This window comes from Podarcis cretensis (assembly GCF_951804945.1).
Source record: "Podarcis cretensis genome assembly, chromosome: 2".
Classification (NCBI taxonomy): Eukaryota; Metazoa; Chordata; class Lepidosauria; order Squamata; family Lacertidae; genus Podarcis; species Podarcis cretensis.
Genome location: NC_137171.1, coordinates 19,198,490 through 19,221,475, shown reverse-complemented (window position 1 = coordinate 19,221,475; position 22,986 = coordinate 19,198,490). Strand labels below are relative to the sequence as shown.

Genomic DNA, 22,986 nt, shown 5'->3' with positions numbered 1-22,986 from the left:
AGAGTAGCTCACAACAGACATCAGATATAGATATAGATGATATAGATATAGATATAGATATAGATATAGATATAGATATAGATATAGATATAGATATAGATATAGATATAGATATAGATACACACACACAGAGAGAGAGACACAGAGAGAGAGAGAGAGAGAGAGAGAGAGAGAGAGAGAGAGAGAGTGGTACCTCTAGTTACAAACTTAATTCGTTCTGGAGGTCCGTTCTTAACCTGAAACTGTTCTTAACTAGAGACGTGCTTTTGCTAATGGGTTCTCTTGCTGCTGCTGCACCGCCGGCACACAATTTCCGTTCCCATCCTGGGGCAAAGTTCTCAACTCGAGGTAACTCTTTCAGCTTAGCGGAGTTTGTAACCTGAAGCGTTTGTAACCTGAGGTGTTTGTAACTCGAGGTACCACTGTGTGTGTATGTGTGTGTGTGTTTATGCCATAGCGCTTGGCAAATTGCAACATGGAAATATAGTCAGATGCATAAAAAACCAATTGCACAAATTGTGGAGACTGCTGGAGCATATAATTTCTCAGAGAAAAAACACATAAGCGGCTTAAAATGTGTCTTTAAGTTCATTTGTTCAGCAGGGAAAGTCATTACAAAAATAATTCTCCACCACCAAACAATAGAAACCCATAAAAGATATAGCATTTAAAAGCAATACAAATAACACATTAAAATATTTTATTCCTGATATAGAACTTAGCCAAGGCATCAGGAGCAGAACACACTCCTTAGGAAGAGGAACTGCTAAATTACTTATATTCAGGACATTAATGAAAACCCTGATTTAGTTGACCAACTGCAGTCAAGCTATTAAAACCCTTTAATAACTCTTTCTAAACTTTGCCATAAATCCAACACAGTGATGAGAGTCATCTATCACACTTTTTCTGCAGCTACAAAATCTTTAAACTATTATTCAATCTCCTTGTTAATCATGTCGGAAGCATTTCTGTCTCTGCAATCTCAAGCCATAAAGATGTTAAAGCTTTCGTATTGCTGGCATCTCAAAGCTCTGTCAAATCACCTTGAACCATATTGGCATGCTGGCAAGAAAAGCAGACGATTTCAATGCCACAACACGAGGCAAATCTTGCTGCATATCTATATCCTATAGTCTCTGCTTACATAAGGATTTAGCAACAACAATATTCAATGATAAGGGCTAATTAAATTCAAGACCGTGGAATAAAGCAAAAGGATACTGTGTACTGTGTTCTATTTTGTTGATTTTAAACCAGTAACTCAATAAAGTAAAATCCCTAGGCAAACTGCAAAGCAAGCTGCTTTGCTTCTAACCAACACAGCAGGCATGGATCTAGGAACAGACAATATTAGCTGCTTAATATAATATTTATGCATACAGTTTATACACACAGTTACATTACTCAAGTAATGTAATTAACGTATTTGCAGAGTTTAAAATATCACCAATGCTGGCTATAACCACAGCAGAATATGTTGAGCGAGCTCATTTGAACAGGAGAGCTATATTTTTTTTAAAAAAATAGGAGAAAATCGTCATCATCCTTTTATTATTTATGTAATGAGCACCTGATTGGGTTGCTCCAGCCCACTCTGGGTGGCTCCCAATAACATCCACAAAGGAAACATACTCAAGATTACTTAACATGGATCAGTTACATTTTAAGCACTCTAAAATATATCGTGTCTTGCTCATAATGGTGTAATACTAGTTGTAATTTAGACATCTTCCCTTCCTTGGGAACTCTTGCTTAGTAACAGATGCCCTAAGGCAGTCTTTCTCAGCCTTGGGTCCCCAGATGTTTTTGGCCTACAACTCCCGTCATCCTGGGAGTACAACTGGTCCTGTGAGCTAGGGATCATGGGAGTTGTAGGCCAAAAACATCTGGGGACCCAAGCTTGAGAACCACTGCCCTAAGGTCACATGAGTTCTTGAAGTCCAGGTGTGCTGGTCCCATGGGTTACCCGAGAGGCGAGGTCCAAGTCCGGTCCATGGTCAAAGGTGCAACAAGGAGGCAGTCTAGTTGCTGAAGCTGGGTGCAGGGCAGGGAGTCAGGTGAAATCAGGAGCTCAGGCAGGAACTAGCAACCAACAATGTTGCTCCCGCAACTTGGGACTGGAGCTGGCCGGCTATTATCTGCCCTGAGGCATAGGGCAGCCCCGATCCTCTGGTGACTCGCCTCTCCTGGCCTGGAAGCGAACACTCCTCCTGCGGGAACTTAGCTCCCTCCGCCTTTCTGCCCTGAGTGTGCTGGTCCGGGGGGGGGGGGAGTTACCATGGGGCGAGGTCCAGGACCTGAGTTGAGGGTCGGCAGACAGTCCTCCTCGGGCGAAGCAGGGTCCACAGCGAGAAGCCGGGCAAGGACAGGAACTCTGGGGGAAACAGGACTGGATGCTGGCCGTAACAGCTCTTCAACGACGTTGCTCCCGCAACCTGGGACCAGGCTGACTGGCTTTTATCTTTTCTGAGGCCAGGGGCTGTCCCGGCCCCCAGGAGACCCGCCTCTCCTGGCCTTAAGGCGAGCACTCCTCCTGAGAGAACCCAGTTCCCTTCGCCTCTCTACCCTGAGCCTCTGCAGTTCAGGAGAGGCTGAAGGGTTACTGAACCCAGGGGGAGACTCACCTGTAGGCACTGAGTCTTCAACCACCTCCGGAGCCAGAGTGGATTCACCTGGTGCCTGCTCCTGAGGATCCGGCACAGGTGTAGGCACTTCAGAATCAAGGCCCTGCCCCAGTTCAGCCGGCCCTGGAGGCGGGGACTCCTGTGCAGGCTGGGATTCCTCCGGTTCAGCCTCTGAATCGGATTCCCAGGCCATCACACTGAGCCTCTGCAGCTCAGGAGAGGCTGGAGGGTTACCAGACCCAGAGGCAACCTCAGCTTCCTCTGATGGGGCTGAGAGTGGAGCACCTGCAGGCAATGGGCCCTCCATCACCTCAGGAGCCAGAGCAGACTCTGCTGATGCCTGCACCTGAGGATCCAGCACAGGTGAGACCCCTTCAGGCTCATGCCCCAGCCCCGGCTCAGCTGGTTCTGGAGGTGGGGAATCCTGCGCAGGCTGGGATTCCTCAGGTTCAGCCTCTGAATCAGATTCCCAGGCCATCACACTGAGGGTTTGAGTGATCAAGGGGTGTTAGGAGAAGGGGGGCCTTCCAGGACAGGGTTAGAGGCCAAGAGTCACAGTGTGAATGCAGACTCAGAGAAGTCAGAGGTAGCTGCGCAGTGGAAAGACAATCCCAGTCCTGTTGGCTCTTCTCCTCTCTGACACCTTGATTGAGGAGAGCTCTGCACATTGCTGAGCAATGAGCCAGACTGGCCCAGAGGAGGAGCTCACCCCCTCAATGCAGTCTTCGTTTGCTTGGGAGGGATCCAGAGTGGGAAGGGCAGAGCTAGTGGTCAATTTCAGCAACATCTCAGCTGGATTAAGGCGAACCAGAGGACTCTGCTGTGTTGTTTTCTGTTAATAAAGAGCTAATAGCCTTCTATGTGTGTGCCTGCACTGTGGTTGCCCTGGCTCGTTGACAGCCCCTTGACATTCAGATTGTCACAGCAAAGGTGTGTTTGGCTCCGCGTTCTAGAGTGGCTTTCTGAAAGAGGTGTTTTTAGGGGTAACGTTCTGAGCTTGGCATTACACAGTCCAGAACCAGAGGTAATTGAGAAACCCATGAGGACTGGCATCACAAAATGCTGACATAGCCCAGGACTTCAGAATATGTAGCCTTCACATCTTCTATGCTAGGATTTGTTGAGAGCAGGGCTGAGGAACCTTTTGAAGCTCCTTGGACTGCATTCCTTTGTGGGCAGCCTTCCTGATAGTGGGTAGGCCCAAGAGCAAAAAAGTGGGTGGAGCAAGGAATGAGATTCTTACCTTTGTAGGCTACATTTCACCTACACAGAAGTCAGAGGTTTCTAACCTCTCCTCCCCACAAAAACATCTATGCAAACAAGAGACATTAGCACAATTCAGTGACACATTACCAGCCAAGCAAAAGCTCTAGAGCCAGTGTGGTGTAGTGGTTAAGAGCGGTAGTCTTGTAATCTGGTGAACCAGGTTCGCATCTCCGCTCCTCCACATGCAGCTCCTGGATGACCTTGGGCCAGTCACACTTCTCTGAAGTCTCTCAGCCCCACTCACCTCGCAGAGTGTTTGTTGTGGGGGAGGAAGGAAAGGGAAAATGTTAGCCGCTTTGAGACTCCTTTGTGTAGTGATAAAGCGGGATATCAAATCCAAATTCCTCCCCTTCTTCTTCTAGATGATGATTTGGGGAGCTGGGCTGGTGAGGGGTGTTGCCTGGGGAGGAAGAATGGGCTGGGAGAGTTCTGAGGGCCTCACAGAAGTGTGTAGAGGGCCACATTGAAACCTCTTTAGCATCTGAATTAGAAGAATACATAGGAACTATGTTGTCGGCCAGAGCAACACCGCATTAGTTTCTTTACAGGCATTGTCTTGAAAGGTTTGCAGCGTGAAACATAAAAAAGAGACGACAGGTGCCGAGCCAGTATGAGAGAGAGAGAGAGGGAGCTCAAGGAAGCAATGGATAGAAACAGAGTGACAGGCAGAGACCTTGAGGCATCAGCTGCCCTTTCCCTTTGAGTGTTCGGAAGTGTTTGTGCAGAAACCTTACTCACATTTTAATGACCCTCTTTCGTTTCATTTTATTTTTTTGTTTGGAACTAACCAGTGCAATTTTTCAAGAACGCCTAGCCCTGTTCTCTTATAATGGCAATGGTGCCCACCTGAGAGGTGCCAGAACTGAGTTCTGGCGAGTCCAAGCTTGAAAAAGCCTCTGGAGTCCTGTTAGTAGGGAAAGTAGCGGGCACAACTTAGCATGACAAGTGGTTCTGATTCTTGGGCAAGACCTCATTGATGAAGGAGGTGTTACTGTCTCCTCAGTGGCGGACAGGACAGGGGAGGTAGTAAAAGGTAAAGGACCCCTGGACGGTTAAGTCCAGTCAAAGGCGACTATGGGGTGCGGCACTCATCTCACTTTCAGGCCGAGGGAGCCAGCGTTTGTCCACAGACAGCTTTCCGGGTCCCAGTACGTTTCCGAGCACAATTCAAAGTGTTGGTGCTGACCTTTAAAGCCCTAAATGGCCTCGGCCCAGTATACCTGAAGGAGCGTCTCCACCCCCATTGTTCAGCCCGGACACTGAGGTCCAGCTCCGAGGGCCTTCTGGTGGTTCCCTTGCTGCGAGAAGTTAGGTTACAGGGAACCAGGCAGAGGGTCTTCTCAGTGGCACCCACCCTGTGGAATGCCCTCCCACCAGATGTCAAAGAGAAAAACAACTACCAGACTTTTGGAAGACATCTGAAGGCAGCCATGTTTAGGGAAGCTTTTAATGTTTAATAGACTATTGTATTTTAATATTTTGTTGGAAGCTGTCCAGAGTGGCTGGCGAAATCCAGCCAGATGGGCGGGGTATAAATAATAAATTATTATTGTTATTATTATTATTGTTATTATTATTATTATTATTATTATTATTATTATTATTATTATTAGGCCAGTGACTAAACCACTTCTGGTGCAACGGAACACCGTGATGGAAACCAGAGTGCATGGAAACGCTGTTTACCTTCCTGCCACAGCGGTACCTATTTATCTACTTGCACTGGTGTGCTATTGAACTGCTAGATTGGCAGGAGCTGGGACAAAGCAGTGGGCACGCCCTCCGTCGCAGGGATTCAAACTGTATCAGTTCTTTCAAGCACAACTCAGGGCAGAGAGGCAGAGGGAGCTAAGTTCCCGCAGGAGGAGTGCTCACCTCCAGGCCAGGAGAGGTGAGTCTCCAGAGGATCAGGGCTGCCCTATGCCTCAGGGCAGATAAGAGCCGGCCAGTCCCAAGTTGCAGGAGCAACATTGTTGGTTGCTAGTTCCTGCCTGAGCTCCTGACCCGCCCTGGCTCCCTGCTTGAAAGCCTGTTCCTGACTTCACCAGGCTCCCTGCCCTGCACCCAGCTTCAGCTACTACAGACTGCCTCCTCGTTGCACCTTTGACCACAGACCGGACTTGGACCTCGCCTCTCGGGTAACCCACGGGACCAGCACACTCTGCTTCTAGCACCTCCTAGATTCTCCCTTCCCCAGACTTTTCTTCAGTATCGCACCACCATCATCCAAGTCATCATCTTCTGTTCCCACCACTCTTCCTCATCAATCCAATTGCTGACACTAGAGCAAGGGTTGTCAACGTAGTGCCCGGGAGCACAGATATGCCTGCAGTGGCCTTCCCTGGTGGCCCATAGGGTTGCCTCCCACTGCTGAAATTAGACCCAACAAAAGCATCCCACTGTAGCCAGCAATTGAATAGGTGGCAAATTGTGCTTAGTTACAGTGGGTGGGTGGGGAGGCCCGCAATCGTTTCTCGCATTCACAAATGTGTGCTCAGTCCCCCAAAAGTCGGGAGTCTCTACTCTAAAATTGCAGAATTACTTGTGGAACTTTAACCCCCCCCCCAAGAACTCAGGAGAAGAAGACTGCTACATGCAGAGATGCCCTACTACTTGGGCAGAGGGAATTCTGGCCGGCAGAATTCAGATTGCAGGCAGGATAAAAGCAAATTGTGGAGTGGAACACTTTCCTATTTAAAGTACTAGGAAAGCATGCAACTCGTGCAAGTCCACTGGCCTACTACCCTTATTATCACAAGATTGTCATGAGAGCACTTGGACTAAAATGGTCAGCCAAAAGCTCTATTTTTCTGGTTTACCACAACAGTTATTAACACTGGGCTTCAGTAAATCAAATCATTTAATTGGACAGCGCCTATATGATACCAGGCAACAGAATAATCTGGCCACAATAAGGATGTTTTGTCCATGGTATGATTATTTCCCACCTAGTCATTTTGACACTCAGGCACCCTATTCACAAAACTAAAGACTTCCAAAATACAGGCGTGCTTTCACTTTCACAAGATTGAATATACTGCCTTCAGCTGTACTTGAGGGTCGATTTCAAAAATTTCCACTGGAAAAACGGTTATGTCCCTGTGGAGATGGCAGTATTGAGTCAGTGGCTCGCGTCTTTCTGGCTTGCCCTCTTTATAAAGATTTGAGGAGATTATTACCCCTCTATTATTGTCCATGCCAGGGGTTGCTCAATCATTGCCACTGTGTTTTAGCAGATCAAGGTGATCAGGTGACAGCAAAAACTGCAAGGTTTTTTAGCGAGGGCAATTAGAATAAGATCTATTATTTGATTATTGATATAAACCCCCCAAATGTATTTTCTAAAGTTAAGTTTTTACCTCTCTCTTCAATACATTTTATTTTATTGCTACAGCTGGCGGCTGATGCAAATAAAGATTATTCTGATTCTGATTCGTGCAAGCTCAGACTCTAAATAAAAATCAAATGATAATAATAAAATAATATGGGGTGGGGGAGGGGCGGGAATGTCCTAGGCCAGAATGCTCCTGCCAAGCAAGTCAGGGAATGTATTCCTGTCTCCTATACCAGAGGGATGGACATCCCACTGACTAGCTGATAGTAATGTAAAAGACATGAACAATTTAAAAGAGCAGCTTTTTCAGATAGTTAGACAGAATTAGAACTCAGGATTTAATTGGTCAGAATGGATCCCTATCCAGTATGCCAACATTGCCCTCTTGTGGCTAACATGGGCTGCTTGAATTTGATTTGATTTACAGTACCATCTTATGCATATTTACTCAGAAGTAGACACAATGCGTTCAGAGGGACTTAGTCCCACGTAACTATGCATAGAACTGGGCCACCCAGTTCCTACTGATCCAAGAATTGCCATCTTAAATATTATACCCAGACAGAAATAGGAGTTTATATAGAAGGTCTTAATAATCTCACCGGTTTTTGTAGCAGGATAGGAAAACTTTTATTCCTTGGAATATATATATTTTAAGGATCCTCTTTTGACAAACTTTCTTAGTGAACTATAGTATTCAAAGGAAAAGCTAGAGGACTTCTATGTAATTTAATGGCATTCTGGAGGCAATTCAAATAACATCATTCATTCATTCTTGCCCTACTTTCACCATAAGGTATTGGGGAGAGTTAACAATTTAAAAACGCGTTATTAAAATATAGGTTAAAACAAATTACAAGCACGACAATGGGTCAAATCAAAAATTATTGCAAATTTGGCATTGGCAAGAAATTAAGAAATGAAACAATGAAATGAAACAAGATTGCCACTTCCAGAGGCATTTTGCTGAGAATCTCAGATGGGCAGAGCGCTGTTGTGCTCAGGTCCAACTTGTCCCATAGGCATATTTTTGGCCAGAACAGGATGTTGGCCAGATCCACCAGGGTTCTATATCATTCAAAGCAGCCTCAAGAGTGAGATTCCTATGGAGAAAACTCCCAAGAAAACAGTGAAGCAAAAGCTGGAAGCAGACAACATTATTTCCCACCTCCGCCGCAGCCCTAACCATAATTTTGCTCATGTACGGATGTGGCGTGGCAAGGCCTGATCAGCACAGGCTGTACATGCCATTTTGCCAGTGATGTGCATCTCTAACTGTTTTTGGTATGAGGCCATGGCCCTCCAATGGAAGCTACTTTGACACACCCGAAGAAAAGACGACAGGCCACAAGCAGAGATGGGGGGAGGGTTTGTTTTGCCCCTGAAGAAGAGGAGAGAAGGAGTTAATGGATTGTGACAGAAGTTAGTCACATCTCCTAAATGCACTCCAGGGGAGCCGTCCGTCGCCTGTTGCGATGGTGAAAACAGCACAGGAGCTGCAGTGGGATGGGTCAGGTAAGCAGAAATTTACACAGGTAGGACTGACACCCTGAGTTACACTTTTTCGCTCTGTTAAATTTTGGACAAAAATCAAACAACGTTCCAGAGTCGTAGCAAGGCACTGAAAGGCTATTGCTGTAAAGAGACTCTTGTGAGCAAAGCAGCATTCATCTTCAATCTCTGTGGAACAATTTCTACAAGTTAAATGCATCTCAGGTATCCCTTGGGACGCTCAAGGCCGTTGCCTGAGATTCCGCTCGGAAATGCACACACACATTTATTCTGTGCAGGTTGGCCTTATAATCCAGTTTTGATTCACTGCTAAACTTGCTAATGCACATTAGCGGATTTGGGAAGAAAAGAAAGGGATGAATTCTGAGCACTGCTTCAGGGAGCTCTCCCTAATGCATGTCAACAGGGGGATGAAAACATTGCCAGCTCAACACTTCAAGCATACTTGTCAAAATCTGGTAAGCATTAATACAGCTGTTCACCATTAACATTTGCTGCTATTACACACCAGTTGGTATACAACATCAGGGACGTGGGTGGCGCTGTGGTCTAAACCACAGAGCTGATCAGAAGGTTGGCGGTTCGAATCCCTGTGACAGGGTGAGCTCCCGTTGTTCAGTCCCAGCTCCTGCCCACCTAGCAGTTCGAAAGCACGTCAAAGTGCAAGTAGATAAATAGGTACCACTCTGGCGGGAAAGTAAACGGCATTTCCGTGCGCTGCTCTGGTTTCACCAGAAGCGGCTAAGTCATGCTGGCCACATGACCCAGAAGCTGACTGCGGACAAACGCCAGCTCCCTCAGCCTATAGAGCGAGATGAGTGCCACAACCACAGAGTTGTCCGCGACTGGACCAAACGGTCAGGGGTACCTTTACCTTTGGTATACAACAGGGGTAGGGAACTAGAGCTGGCACGCAGGCTTGCTCCAAATGCCGCCCCCACCAACTTTGGGGCCAACTTTGACAGATGGGTTTGATCACACACTGGGCAATCCCGTGAGATTATTATGATGGCAGATGACATCAAAGGGATTTGTTGCAACTGTCAATCAGCTGATCAGCAAGTAACGAGTTTCAAGTCTTGTCCTGCAGCTGCAGTTTGGATTCAAGGCACTCCTGCAGATTGATGTGCTTCTTCTGCAAACTAGAAGGTGGTCTGACGAACTTTCACAAGGAGACAAACCAGGACAAAGTAGTTTGCAAATAGACAAATTGGGGCTTGCAGGGAGCTCCTTTGAACGATTGCTTTCAGGGCCGATTGGCTGATTAGAACTAAGCACATCCTCAAAGACCAGCTGAACTGAGTTGACGGAAAAACACCGATCCACACTGCCACAGCTGTACTAGGGAGTTATTGATGGGAAAATATCCTCTAGGATTTCCAGGCATTTGAATGGAACACCCAAAGGGTCTTGGAGGAAGCATAAAGCTGCTAGGCCAGCTTTATTTTGGGGTTTGGACAGGAACAGCCAAAGGGTACATGGCCCCAGGTGAGCCAATGGAGTGGTCCTCCTTAGCATCTCAGCTATCTGATGCAGCCAAGTGCAACTATGAGGAGGATATGCAAACACACACACACACACACACACACACACTGCATATATAATTTTAGGATATACTCATATATCCTAAAATTCAAATATCTGATTCTCAGTTAGAAATCTTACTACAGATTTTGGGCTCAGCTACCAATTCTGCAACTAGCATCCTTATTTCCAGAAGTGCAGTGCCTTTCAACTGTAGAGACCCACCAGAGGCATAGCATGTGGGGGCCATGGCCCCAGGCGCACACTTTTGAGGATGTGCTGGCAGAGAGCTCTGGCAGCTGAGGTGCGGCAACAGGTGAGTTGGTCTAGCAAGCAGGTGGAGAGAGGGAGCAAGCCAGGAGCCTGTTGGAGGCAGGCTCTGCATGTGCCCCCCTGGCGCACTCCCCCAGTCTACCAGCAGGGGGCACAACACTTACCCTACCCTGGGAACTGGCAACCCACGCTATGCTACTGAGACCCATTGAGGACCACACAATTCAACGATCTGCTGTGATGCATTCCAAAGCAGAACACAAATTCACTCCCATTTTCTGTTGGACAAAGAGATCTGAAAGCTCACCTAGGCTTCCTATAGCAAACATCCAAGCCAACGGAGGGGAAAGTTCTGTACGTAACAGAAGTCATACTGATTCCACAGACAGAATCTTACTGTCTTGTGGAGGCTGAGTTTTATCATCATTTAAACTTTTCTCCCTATAACCTGCTCTCCTGGGACAGCCCATTTTTCACTTGTGTTGAAAGCTGATCATCCATCATCCTCTCTTTTAAAGGAGATCTGAACACAGCCTCATAATAAAACAGAAGAGACAGAGAACTAGTTGATCCCTATAAACAATGTTTAGCTGTAAAGATGTGAAAGGTGGTTAGAGAACCACATGCATTAATCTTCCTCTTTAACATCTGAGACTGCAAGGCTGCACTGTATGCCCTGGCAAAGGACAATTCAGCACAGAAAATACAACGTGACAGTTATGGGATATATATATACCCCCATTCTTAATTCCAAGGGCTCTAATTATACCCCATGGATTATAGGGCATTATTTTAAAACTGTTTCCATTACTGTCTATGGTACAGAAGCATAGGTTGGAAATAGAGCTATTTTGCTCTCACTCTAACCCCGCTGCATTTTCAGAAGTCTTTTCCGATAAGAGGAATCTCAGGTGTGTAGAAGGTGACATTGGCTTCTTCATTCACTATCACCTGTGAGCCTGATTGCTCATGTGTGTGTACCTAGGGAACAGTGTTCTCTGGCAAGGTTATGTGGTCAAGGCAAGATTTTTATTACAGTGTGGATACTACTACTACTACTACTATTACTACTAATAATTTTATTATTTGTACCCTGCCCATCTGATTGGGTTGCCCCAGCCAATCTGGGTGGCTTCCAACATGTATGAAAACATAATAAAACATTACACTTTAACCCAGCCAGATGGGCAGGGTATAAATATAATAATAAACACAGCGGTACCTTGGTTGTTGAACTTAATCAGTTCCGGGAGTCCATTTGACTCCCGAAACCTTTCGAAAATCAGGGTGCAACTTCCGATTGGCTGCAGGAGCTTCCTGCACTCAATCGGAAGCCGTGGAAGCCACGTCAGATGTTCGGTTTCCAAAGAACATTCAAAAACTGGAACACTTACTTCCAAGGTTTTGGCGTTCAGGAGCCAAAATGTACAAGTACTAAGGTGTTCAAGAACCAAGGTATGACTGTAATAGCAACAACAACAACAATGCTTCCCTATACAGGGCTGCCTTCGGATATCTTGTAAAGTTTATATAGTTACACATCTCCTTAACATCAAATGCGAGGACGTCCCACAGGGAGAGGGCCACCACCGAGAAGGCCCTCTGCCTGGTACCCCATAACCTCACTTCTCACAGAGAGGGAACCACCAGAAGGCCCTCGGAGCTGGACCTTAGTGTCTGGGTTGAATGATGGGGGTGGAGATGCTCCTTCAGGTATACTGGGCCGAGGCCATTTAGGGCTTTAAAGGTCAGCACCAACACTTTGAATTGTGCTCAGAAATGTACTGGGAGCCAATGTAGGTCTTTTAGGACTGGTGTTATATGGTCCTAGTGGCTGCTCCCAGTCACCAGTCTAGCTGCCACATTCTGCATTAGTTGTAGTTTCCAAGACACCTTCAAAGGTAGCCCCACATAATCAGGGATAGGGGAGAAATTAGATTCACACTTTCTAAAATAATATGGAAAGCAGAACACAGCCATCCTTCGAAATTCTCACTTCTCCAGTTTTTGCAATGCAACTTTCCCATTGGATAATGTGTTTAGGAATGTATATGCTGCTAAGTGTGTCTGAAAATGCACATATTAGTGGAAGTAATGTGACAAAATGCACCAGGGGAAATTGCATTTCAAAAAATGTGTATATTGGGCAAAGGCACTAACAAAAAATGTGCATATTAGAATAAATTTACACTAACATGCTGGTGGATTTTGATGGGGACTTAAAAATAAAATAAAATGCAAAGTTGCAAGGAATTGCAGAAAACAAAACCAGAATTGACAGATTCCCTTGTTTATAACAGAATACCACTACATGGTAAGGATTTGCATTTGTGTATCCAGCTGCAATACTCATGTTAATATCCTCACAGTGTTGTCATAGCACCAAGCTATGTTGGCATTTCACCAGTGCAATCATTGGTATGGTCCATGCTAAATATTTCTGCAATGACATAGCCAGTCTTGGGGTCAAGCTATAAATTTACCCATTTAAAAACAACACTTTGCCAAATTAAACTAACTCAAAATTACACACGCGCATCTAAATTTAGAACCGCTTCTCAGACATCCGCAAGATTTCCAGAGTGACCAAATGAGAGTTGCATTTTCCCAATCAAACAGCTCCTGCCTATGAAGGACTCTGTTCTTTCCGTATTCAGATTATCTCACAGGTTGCACTTGGAACATGTTATATAACCAAGGCTAAACTGCAGAAACAAGTGCTTCAGTTAAGGACTCCTGCAGAGAGCTGGGAGGCAGGAAGGAGGGGGGAATAGACAGTGCTCTCACACAACATCAACACTGAGAAGAGCAAGAAGTTGCTATTCAGACACTAAAATCTAGACCATCCATGGCTTCACCCAGTGATTCCTGGGATCTGTGGAATGTTTAGGTGTGCTGGGAATTGTAGCCCTGTGAGGGGTGAACTACATTTCCCAATATTGGGAGGACATATGCATTAAATCTATGGTAAGGGTGTGACAGACAGGGAAGTTGCCCGTCGCAAGAAGAAACCAGATCTCACAGAAAGTGCAAGAGTATTTTTCAATTTTCAAAGGAGAAGCCAGTTAAAACTGGCAGCTTTTCTCCCTTCAAGGTCTCCTTGATTCATAATGTTTGTACTAAATGGAATGGGGGGCAGGAAAACACATTTCAAGCCCCCATGAATTTACAGATAGGTTTTCATATACAGTGGTACCTCGGGTTACAAACGCTTCGGGTTATGCGTTTTCAGGTTACGGACACGCCAAAACCCGGAAGTACCAGAACGGGTTACTTCCAGGTTTCGGCGTTCACGCATGCACAGAAGCACTAAATTGCGCTTTGCACATGAGCAGAAGAGCCAAATCACGTCACACGCATGCGCAGATGCGGCCGTGCGGGTTGCGAACACTGCAGGTTGCGAACGTGCCCCCCTCATGGATCACATTCGCAACCCGAGGTTCCATTGTACAGTGGTACCTTGGTTCCTGAATGGTTTAGTTGATGAACAAATCAACTCCCGAATGCCACAAACCCAGAAGTAATTGTTCTTGTTTGCGAATATTTTTCAGTAAGCCACTCCCGACATAAGGAGGGGGGTTGGGGGCTCACGCCCACCTACATCCGCACAGGATTGGCTGTGGCACCGCACGACTTGGGAATCCCGGGCTACATCATCCCCCACACCAGCCAATCGGCTGGCGTCAGAGGCAGGGTTAGGGTAGGTCATTTAAGGTCGGGGCAGCCGAGTTCGCCCCTTTCTTCCTCTCAGCCAGCTGCAGTTTCATTCCATTTCGGCTGTCGGCATTGTTTCCGGGGCCAATCAGCCAATCAGAAGCCACACTTTAGTTTTTGGACGTTTTGGAAGTCAAACAGACTTCCAGAATGGATTGAGTTCGAGAAGCAAAGTACCACTGTACACGTGTCTCCCAACTTATGATACCTTTGACTCACACGTGACCAGGTATACATGCGGCACTGGGAAATCAATCAATCAATCAATCAATCAATCAATCAATACATTTAAATGGCAAACAGGTGTGAAAGGGGCAAAAACGACCTGAAGAGCAGGAAAACTGTGAACATGGTGTGGGAAGAGTGGGAAAATGGCTAGCTATCCCATGAGCCTTTGCACTGACCTTTGAGGACTGTGGACAGTTGGAGTTTGCTGTTTCCATATCATCCTCCAGCGCTTAAGAAACTGAGAGCAACCACTGTCAGTCTGGTAAGTGCTGCTGGTTTTCTAAAGGGCTTTTCAAGAGTTTAGAGGGGTGGTGCTGTGGGTTAAACCACAGAGCCTAGGATTTGCTGATCAGAAGGTCGGCGGTTCAAATCCCCGCGATGGGGTGAGCTCCCGTTGCTCGGTCCCTGCTCCTGCCAACCTAGCAGTTCAAAAGCACGTCAAAGTGCAAGTAGATAAATAGGTACTGCTCTGGCGGGAAGGTAAACGGCATTTACGTGCGTTGCTCTGGTTCGCCTTAGTTAGGCTGGCCACATGACCCAGAAGCTGTACGCCGGCTCCCTCTGCCAATAAAGCGAGATGAGTGCTGCAACCCCAGAGTCGGTCACGACTGGACCGAATGGTCAGAGGTCCCTTTACCTTTACCTTTACACACTTTGTAGATGGTGTCCCCCCCCCCCCCACTATACGTGATTTCATGTATACATGTGGTACCTAGGAACGTAACCCCCACATATCTGAGGAGATGCCTGTAATGTGTTTTGACCTGGATTTAAATTAAATTTATTCAACGACTTTATTTATTTTGATTAATGAAGGATAATAGAGGCAGGTATACCATTCCAAAGAAGGCGAGCTTTTACTTCTTTTCTTAAGAGTTATGTGTGCCCACATTTCAACTAGACAAGCATATACCTATGTTCCAAGTTGCGTGGCATTTATCGACTACCCAACAGCTTCATGTCCATGATGCGAAAGCTGTGCTTTGGACAGGTGGCAGTATTTCTCATCACCGTGATTCCTCCACAGGTTTCAAAATGCATATTTCCGTGAAAACAATAAAAACAACAGCTAAAACTGAATCCCCACTGCTAAAATTGCTCTGTGTAGCGTTGCAGAGTAAATTACTCGTAGCAATAATAGTCAAATTTTTAAAGGTAGCAGTGTCGCCAAAGTTTGTAATTATGGTCATAATATCAGCTCAGCCAGCTTGTAACATTTGACTGAATTTTGGAATAAGTGGATACATCATTTCTGGCCCAGAATCTTCCTCTGGCCCAGGTTAAAATCAAACAAAGACATCTCTTACTCCCTTGGATATAGGCTTCCAATCTTGTCATGCTCCCAGTGATAATACTGGAGGAAAAATAGGGCCAGATTTGGGAAGTAGGCTCAGGAAAATTAGCTACTTTCCTGCCTCTCTTTTTCCTTTTTTTAAAAGCTTGGGGCAGTAGGTTCATCACTAATTAAATGTACTAACCAAAAGTACTAATGACTGGTGTACCAATGATGTAGACTGGTCTAGCACCTGCAAGGACTCCTCCACAGATACGGAAACATCAGAAGAAAAATGAGATCTAATTCCAACACTATAACTACTACACCACACAACTGGATAACACAGCTCTTTCAATTCTTCATATCCTCCTCCTCCTCCTCCTCACCCAGTTCTGTGAGCAGCTCTTTCTCTGAATCTCATCCTGTCTCGTAAATATAGGTGGAATGCGACTGAATTTCCAGCAAGATGGGTTTCATTCATTCCTCAGCAAACACAGTACTCTACAGCATACAGAGAGTTAACGCATCAGATTTTCTCAGACAACTGGTGCCTAACTTAGCAGGATCACTTAAACTTTTGGCTACAAAGGAGAATGGTGCAGCATTCTGATCGCCTTTGGCAAGACCTGAAACATGTGACTGTGTCTTCCTGTAGCTGTGTACATTATCCTAATAATTATACTTTGCGGTGTCAACCTTTCTGGGGAAACTGTATTTATTCTCGAGAGATAGATTCAGCCTAGATGGTAAATCATTTCATCTTTAAGTCCTCTCAGCAATGACAATCCTGCCATGCACAAGTGATAAAAGCCAGAAAACAGACCTGTAAGCCATTATCTTTCCATCTAGACTCCGAATTCTCCAATTCTTTGGCTTCCAGCCACCTACAGAAATTTCTGTAAGCTGTTTCTGTCAGTCAATGACAATTTGTTTCTCGTGATGTTGCGGAGGGGGGTGGGGTGGGATTAGAACTTCAAAACCTCAACTAAAATAAAATACTTTTCCCAGTTCACATACTGCTTTAAAAAAAGAAGGCCCTGTGAGCTCCAGATATCTGTCTCAGAAAGATTGAGCACAATGATGTTGGCACAGTCGCTCCGAAGAGTCATCTTCATTCAACATGCTTTCAATTTGGCTCAGCACAAAATAAGGTATCTTCCACAGGGAAATTGGCTAGTTTGGATGCAACTTTCCTCGCTTAAGAAACCATAGTTGATTAAGGAGATTATTGTTTTCTTAATAACCAAGCTTAGGTAGAAGCTAGACAAGGTCACTTCTGCTGCTCTTGTCAAGATGCTGCAACTTCAACAGTTGTTTATTATGCTGGAAACCAGGACTGAGCTAGCATATTCCACCCTTGATCCATCCCTCACGTTCCAGGTTTCAACACTCGTCTCTTTAAGCCAGGGATGCCGTAACTTGTGGGCCCCCAGAAGTTGATGGTCTACAACTCACATCGTACCTGACCATTCGCCACGCTGGCTGGGGCTGATGAGAGTTGGAATCCAATAACATTTGGAAGGCCGGAGGCACTCCTCTCTGGCTTTAACCCACAGCTCCTCAGGCAGGGTCACTTCTGACTCATTAAGGTGCTGCTTTTTCAACAGCAGGGGGACATGGGTGGCACTGTGGGTTAAACCACAGAGCCTAGGACTTGCCGATCAGAAGGTTGGCGGTTCGAAACCCCGCGATAGGGTGAGCTCCCGTTGCTCGGTCCCTGCTCCTGCCAACCTAGCATTTCAAAAGCACATCAAAGTGCGAGTAGATAAATAGGTACCGCTCCAGCGGGAAGATAAACGGCCTTTCTGTGCGCTGCTCTGGTTCGCCAGAAGCAGCTTAGTCATGCTGGCCACATGACCCGGAAGCTGTACGCTGGCTCCCTTGGCCAATAAAGCGAGATGAGTGCCGCAACCCCAGAGTCGGTCACGACAGGACCTAATGGTCAGGGGTCCCTTTACCTTTACCTTTTTCAACAGCAGGACCTGTAAAGGTAAAAAGCTAAAGGACCCCTGGACGGTTAAGTCCAGTCAAAGGCAACTATGGGGTTTGCAGCCCTCATCTCGCTTTCAGACCGAGGGAGCCGGCGTTTGTCCACAGACAGCTTTCCGGGTCATGTGGCCAGCATGACTAAACTGCTTCTGGCGCAACGGGACACCATGATGGAAACCAGAGCGCATGGATACGCCATTTACCTTCCTGCCACAGCGGTACCTATTTATCTACTTGCACTGGTGTGCTTTCAAACTGCTAGGTTGGCAGGAGCTGGGACAGAGCAACGGGAGCTCAACCCTGTCACGGGGATTTGAACCGCCAACCCTCTGATCAGCAAGCCCAAGAAGCTCAGTGGTTTAGACAACAGTGCCACCCCGTAGAACCTGTAATGAGACTTCGGTTATAGTAGACATAGTCAGGTATGGCTCCAAGGTTTTAAGTCTTCTAAACTTGAGGAGCTCGGCTTCCCACCCAGAACAGGAACACACTCCAAGACTGGAAAAGGCACACTACCCCACCCCACCCCCCAGAATAGTCCCATCATCACAATGTGAGACCGCAAAGGATCATGGGGTGCACCTCCCAGATAATAATAATAATAATAATAATAATAATTATTATTATTATTATTATTATTATTATTATTATTATTATTATTTATATCCCGCCCTCCCCAGCCAAAGCAGGGCTCAGAATGGCTAACAACAGTAAAAATAGCACAGTTTACATAAAATCACAGACAATTAATTGAAATACATTCTAAAATCAATTCAGAATCAAATTAATGGCAACCATTGGGCTAGAGTTCTATAAGGATCACAGAAAGAGGGGGTCAGACTGTGCCTTGGCCAAAGGGCTGGTGGAACAGCTTTGTCTTGCAGATCAGTAGATGGCTTCGTTGGTTAGGTACATGTGAATTATCAACATCTGTGGACCTGTTGGTGCCATGCAATTGAGTCTCTTGCTCCCTTCAGCTTTACTGATTCAGAGAGGATTGCTCTGCTTTCAGGCTATGCTCCTTTACTGTTTAACATTGCTTGCATAACTGTCTTCTTCAGCCCACGTTCACTTTAACAACCAACACTTCCACTGTCCACTTAATCTGTCTGGTGAATCGACTCTTTTCCATGAAAGCTCGTGCTGCAATACATTTCCTTATTGGGGCCCCAGGATACTTACTTTGTGAGAAGTTCGGCTTGCTAACCAAAGTTCCGACTCCACAGAATGTGGGCATTATCAAAGTCAATTCCCTACACACTCCCCCAGGCACAGAACCCCCAAGGCACACTCTAGAGGGAAAGGAGAAAGACGTCACAACTGCTGCTATTGCAGTTTGGGGAACTGGGGGACAAGTGAGCTCTTTTCCCAGAGCTGCTGCAGATATATGCCCCCACTCTCAGATTATTCATACCCATTCAACAATGTGATTAAAGGATCACTGGCTGACAAGTAAAGGTAAAGGAACCCCTGACCATTAGGTTCAGTCGCGGACGACTCTGAGGTTGGGGCGCTCATCTCGCTTTACTGGCTGAGGGAGCCGGCATACAGCTTCCGGGTCACGTGGTCAGCATGACTAAGCCGCTTCTGGCGAACCAGATCAGCGCACGGAAACGCCATTTACCTTCCCGCTGGAGCGGTACCTATTTATCTACTTGCACTTTGACGTGCTTTCAAACTGCTAGGTTGGCAGGAGCAGGGACCGAGCAACGGGAGCTCACCCCGTCGTGGGGATTTGAACCACCAACCTTCCGATCAGCAAGCCCTAGGCTCTGTGGTTTAACCCACAGTGCCACCCACGTCCCTGGCTGACAAGTAGCTAACTGGAAATCTCTTTGTGCCCATGCTGAGGGAAATTATTTTACACAACTTCTAAGACAAAATGCCTGGTCTTGTTAACCAAAAAGCCAAGAGTAAATAAGGTGTCAGGGAGATTGGGGGGGGGGGGGGCGTTGCCCGAATAAAGGCTTGCAGCTGGAACTAAATATTGCAGGACTATTGCTATAATGAGGCAAGTTGAGATATGGGTTGCATGTATATCATACTTAAATCACATGACTTCCCCCCCCAAAGAATCTTGGGAACTGTAGTTTCCTAAGGGTCCTGGAATTGGTTGGGGAAAGGGGTTCACAACTGTGAAGGAAACTATAAAGAAGATAAGATTTTTAAAAATGGTTGTTTTGGTGGGAAAGGGAGGAAGAGAGGAATCACAGAAAGGTAGATGTGAGAAGGAACAAAAACTGGGGTTCAAAACTGGATCATATTGAAAGGACATTAAATATATATCCCTCAAAACAAGTCCTTCCCATTTTCCAAACTCAGCAGTGTTCCATATTCCTGCCTCTCATCTCCCTTCAGGGCAGGAGTAATCAAAACGGCAACCTGTTCCAAATCCAATTTTCCTTGGCTTGCATTCCTGATGCCAAATAGTTTAGCATTTTGCATGCAGGACAGTTGACCTGATCTACAAAGTTGTCCTTATCATGAATCCCAAGCTATTTGCCCAAGCCTGGTTCTCCGCTAACAAACAGCCTAGAAAACATCTTTACTTCCTTCTGCAGCCTTCCACCTACCCCATGGATTTTCATTATGAATCAGTTTGGCACTGTACATTTTGTTTAAGGAGCTAGATGTTTGCTGCATTACCTTGGACTCTCGTGTTCTCATGCAACCTGCACGGCAAGAAATCTGATAACAGTGAGCTGCAGCGAGAGCACGTTAACACCAGCACACTTCTAATAACCTGGTGCAGCAGAAACTGAAGCCAAATTCACATGGTAATTCCTAACCAAAATATAAAAGGAACGTGACTTGAAAATCCCTCCTTCCCACTGGATTGCTGGCTGGATTTCCACAAGTTCATTTTTATATAATGGATGCATAATTCACATAATATTGCTCACTGAATTTCCACAAGTTCATTTTTGTGGAATAGATGCTCAGTAGGACCTTGATCCTATCTTTCAAAATAATAAGCACCCAAAGTAAAACACACAAACACACTTTTTTAAAATAAAAGAAATGGAAATTAAATCTGCCTTGTTGCTTTGAATCGTTTTGAACCACATGCAAAAATTTCAGTTTTTGCATGCCACAAGTGGTCTCGATCTCAAAAGCTACACTGATGGTATAACTCTATGTGGGTTTAACTCAGTAGTGCCCCACTGCGTTCCATGAAGATTATTCCCAGCAGGTAAGCATGCACAGGACTGCAGCTTGAGCGAATGTCGATGCTACAATCAGTAGCAGTCCTTGAAGTATACAGTAATTAGCAACACCCTTGTGACATACAGTTCCAAGTTGACGGGCGGCAAAACTGAAGCTGCATTCAAAAGAAGATTTTGACTTGCTAGAGACCACATAGTACGAGCCCAGATGCTCAGCCCTGCAATCACCACTTCAGTGCTTCTGCACAACAAACTCTGTGATGGAGATAAACCACCACCATCATTCATGATTACAGAACTCAGTGCCAACCCCCTGCTATCAAAAAAGAAAGAAAAAATGAGTGCAGAATCCAGTAACATAGCGGCACAAACTTTTCCCTTTCTCTAAACAACCTGAGTCGCACTCCTTAGTTTACTTACCAGCTAGCATCATAGGGGTTTTTTTGCCCCTCCTCTCACTTTGACTGCAGAACATCTGCCTTCTCAAGCTGGTGCCGTTTGTTGGGTAGAGTAAGTCGTTTTTCAAAAAGGCTGGCTGCAGTTTCATGCCCAGTTTTCGAGTTCCTCTGTTCAAGAGATGCCGTGCAAAAGGCACTAAGTCGAAAGAAAACGGGAGAACGAGAGCTTTCTGAGAACCTCCACATGGTTCGTGTTGCTAGGGGAACCACTCCCTTTGTCTGCATAGCTTAAGAATGGCCGCCTCATTTGTAGAAGCTGGCTCTCAAGTACTGCAAGCACCAACGGCAGTGTCAGAAGGGGACACAGAAGGGGGAAAGAGACAAGTGTCTGGGGTCCATAGACCTAATTATAATAATTATAAATTTTGAAACAAAAATGCAAGCTTTGGTCATGCTACTGAAAGAGATGTCAGCAGTGTTGGTTAGGAACTGTCCGCATCCCCCATCTCGGAGGATTCCCTACATATTTGATTCCTGCTTCACTAGAAGCCTGTGAGTTGCCGCTGTTTGTTTACAAAATCCTGTTGCTGCGGAAAAGTTGGCAAAATGTTGCTTTGCTCTGACCTTCTGTGAAGAAGAGTGTGGCACAATTGGCTCACCGAGCAAACCCATTTCGCATTAGCCTACAAAACCACACACACACACACACAAAATCATGGAAATGTTCCGTGTAAGAAGGGACCCACAGATATGCTAACAGGCGTGAGGAGGAGGAAGAGATGTCAAGTTTCCTGAGGGAAGCAGGTAGCCATCCCCTTGAAAGAACTGCTGGGTGACAGGGTTTTTGGTGTAAGAGCTAGTTGCAGAAGCCAAAAGACTGGAAGATAGAAACTGTCTTCAAGGCAAGGATTGGGAGCCTGTGGCTTTCTAGATTCCCAACAGCCCCAGCCAACATGACGAGTGATCAGGGAACTGTAGTCCAACAACAATTGGAGGGAACAAAGATGGCGGAACTGAGGTGGGTGTCTTGATGTAGCCATATGGAGGAGAAGAAAGAAATTGCAGTGAGGACCCACCCTAGGAACAGACTGTAGTAAGGAACACAATGTCATTTTCCTTATCCACTTAGAACTGGTTCAAATGCTGATAAGGATATATGGTACAGTCTTCCCTGGGACTGTACCATTTCCAAAGAACATAGGTAAAGGTAAAGGAACCCCTGTCCAGTCGCGGATGACTCTGGGGTTGCGGCACTCATCTCGCTTTACTGGCCAAGGGAGCCGGTGTTTGTCCGCAGACCGATTCTGGGTCATGTGGCCAGCATGACTAAGTCACTTCTGGTGAACCAGAGCAGTGCACGGAAATGTCGTTTACTATCCCGCTGAAGCGGTACCTATTTATCTACTTGCACTTTGACGTGCTTTCGAATTGCTAGGTTGGCAGGAGCCGGGACCGAACAACTGGAGCTCACCCCGTCACAAGGATTCGAACCACTGACCTTCTGATCAGCAAGCCCTAGGCTCTGTGGTTTAGATGCGCACCCGCGCCCCTATATCCAAAGAGCATACATGCCCCCATTTCAAGTTTCATCATGTATATAGAATGTGCCTCACATGGGAACATGCCCTGTTTCAGGCTACGTGGTTTGTGATTTAGCAGTATATAAATACTTTTATAA

At 45.9% G+C, this 22,986-nt stretch overlaps 1 protein-coding gene across 3 annotated transcripts in view; it reads right to left on the bottom strand.

Annotated features, from left to right (window-relative positions):
• ANKFN1 (ankyrin repeat and fibronectin type III domain containing 1) overlaps positions 1-21,467 on the bottom strand; it is a 218,257-nt gene extending 196,790 nt beyond the window's left edge. For all 3 annotated transcript variants that reach the window (XM_079965373.1, XM_079965372.1, XM_079965375.1), the window contains exon 1: positions 21,331-21,467. The gene's annotated coding sequence lies outside the window, so the exon portion shown is untranslated. The remainder of the gene's footprint in view (positions 1-21,330) is intronic.
• Between the last annotated feature and the right edge of the window lie 1,519 nt (positions 21,468-22,986).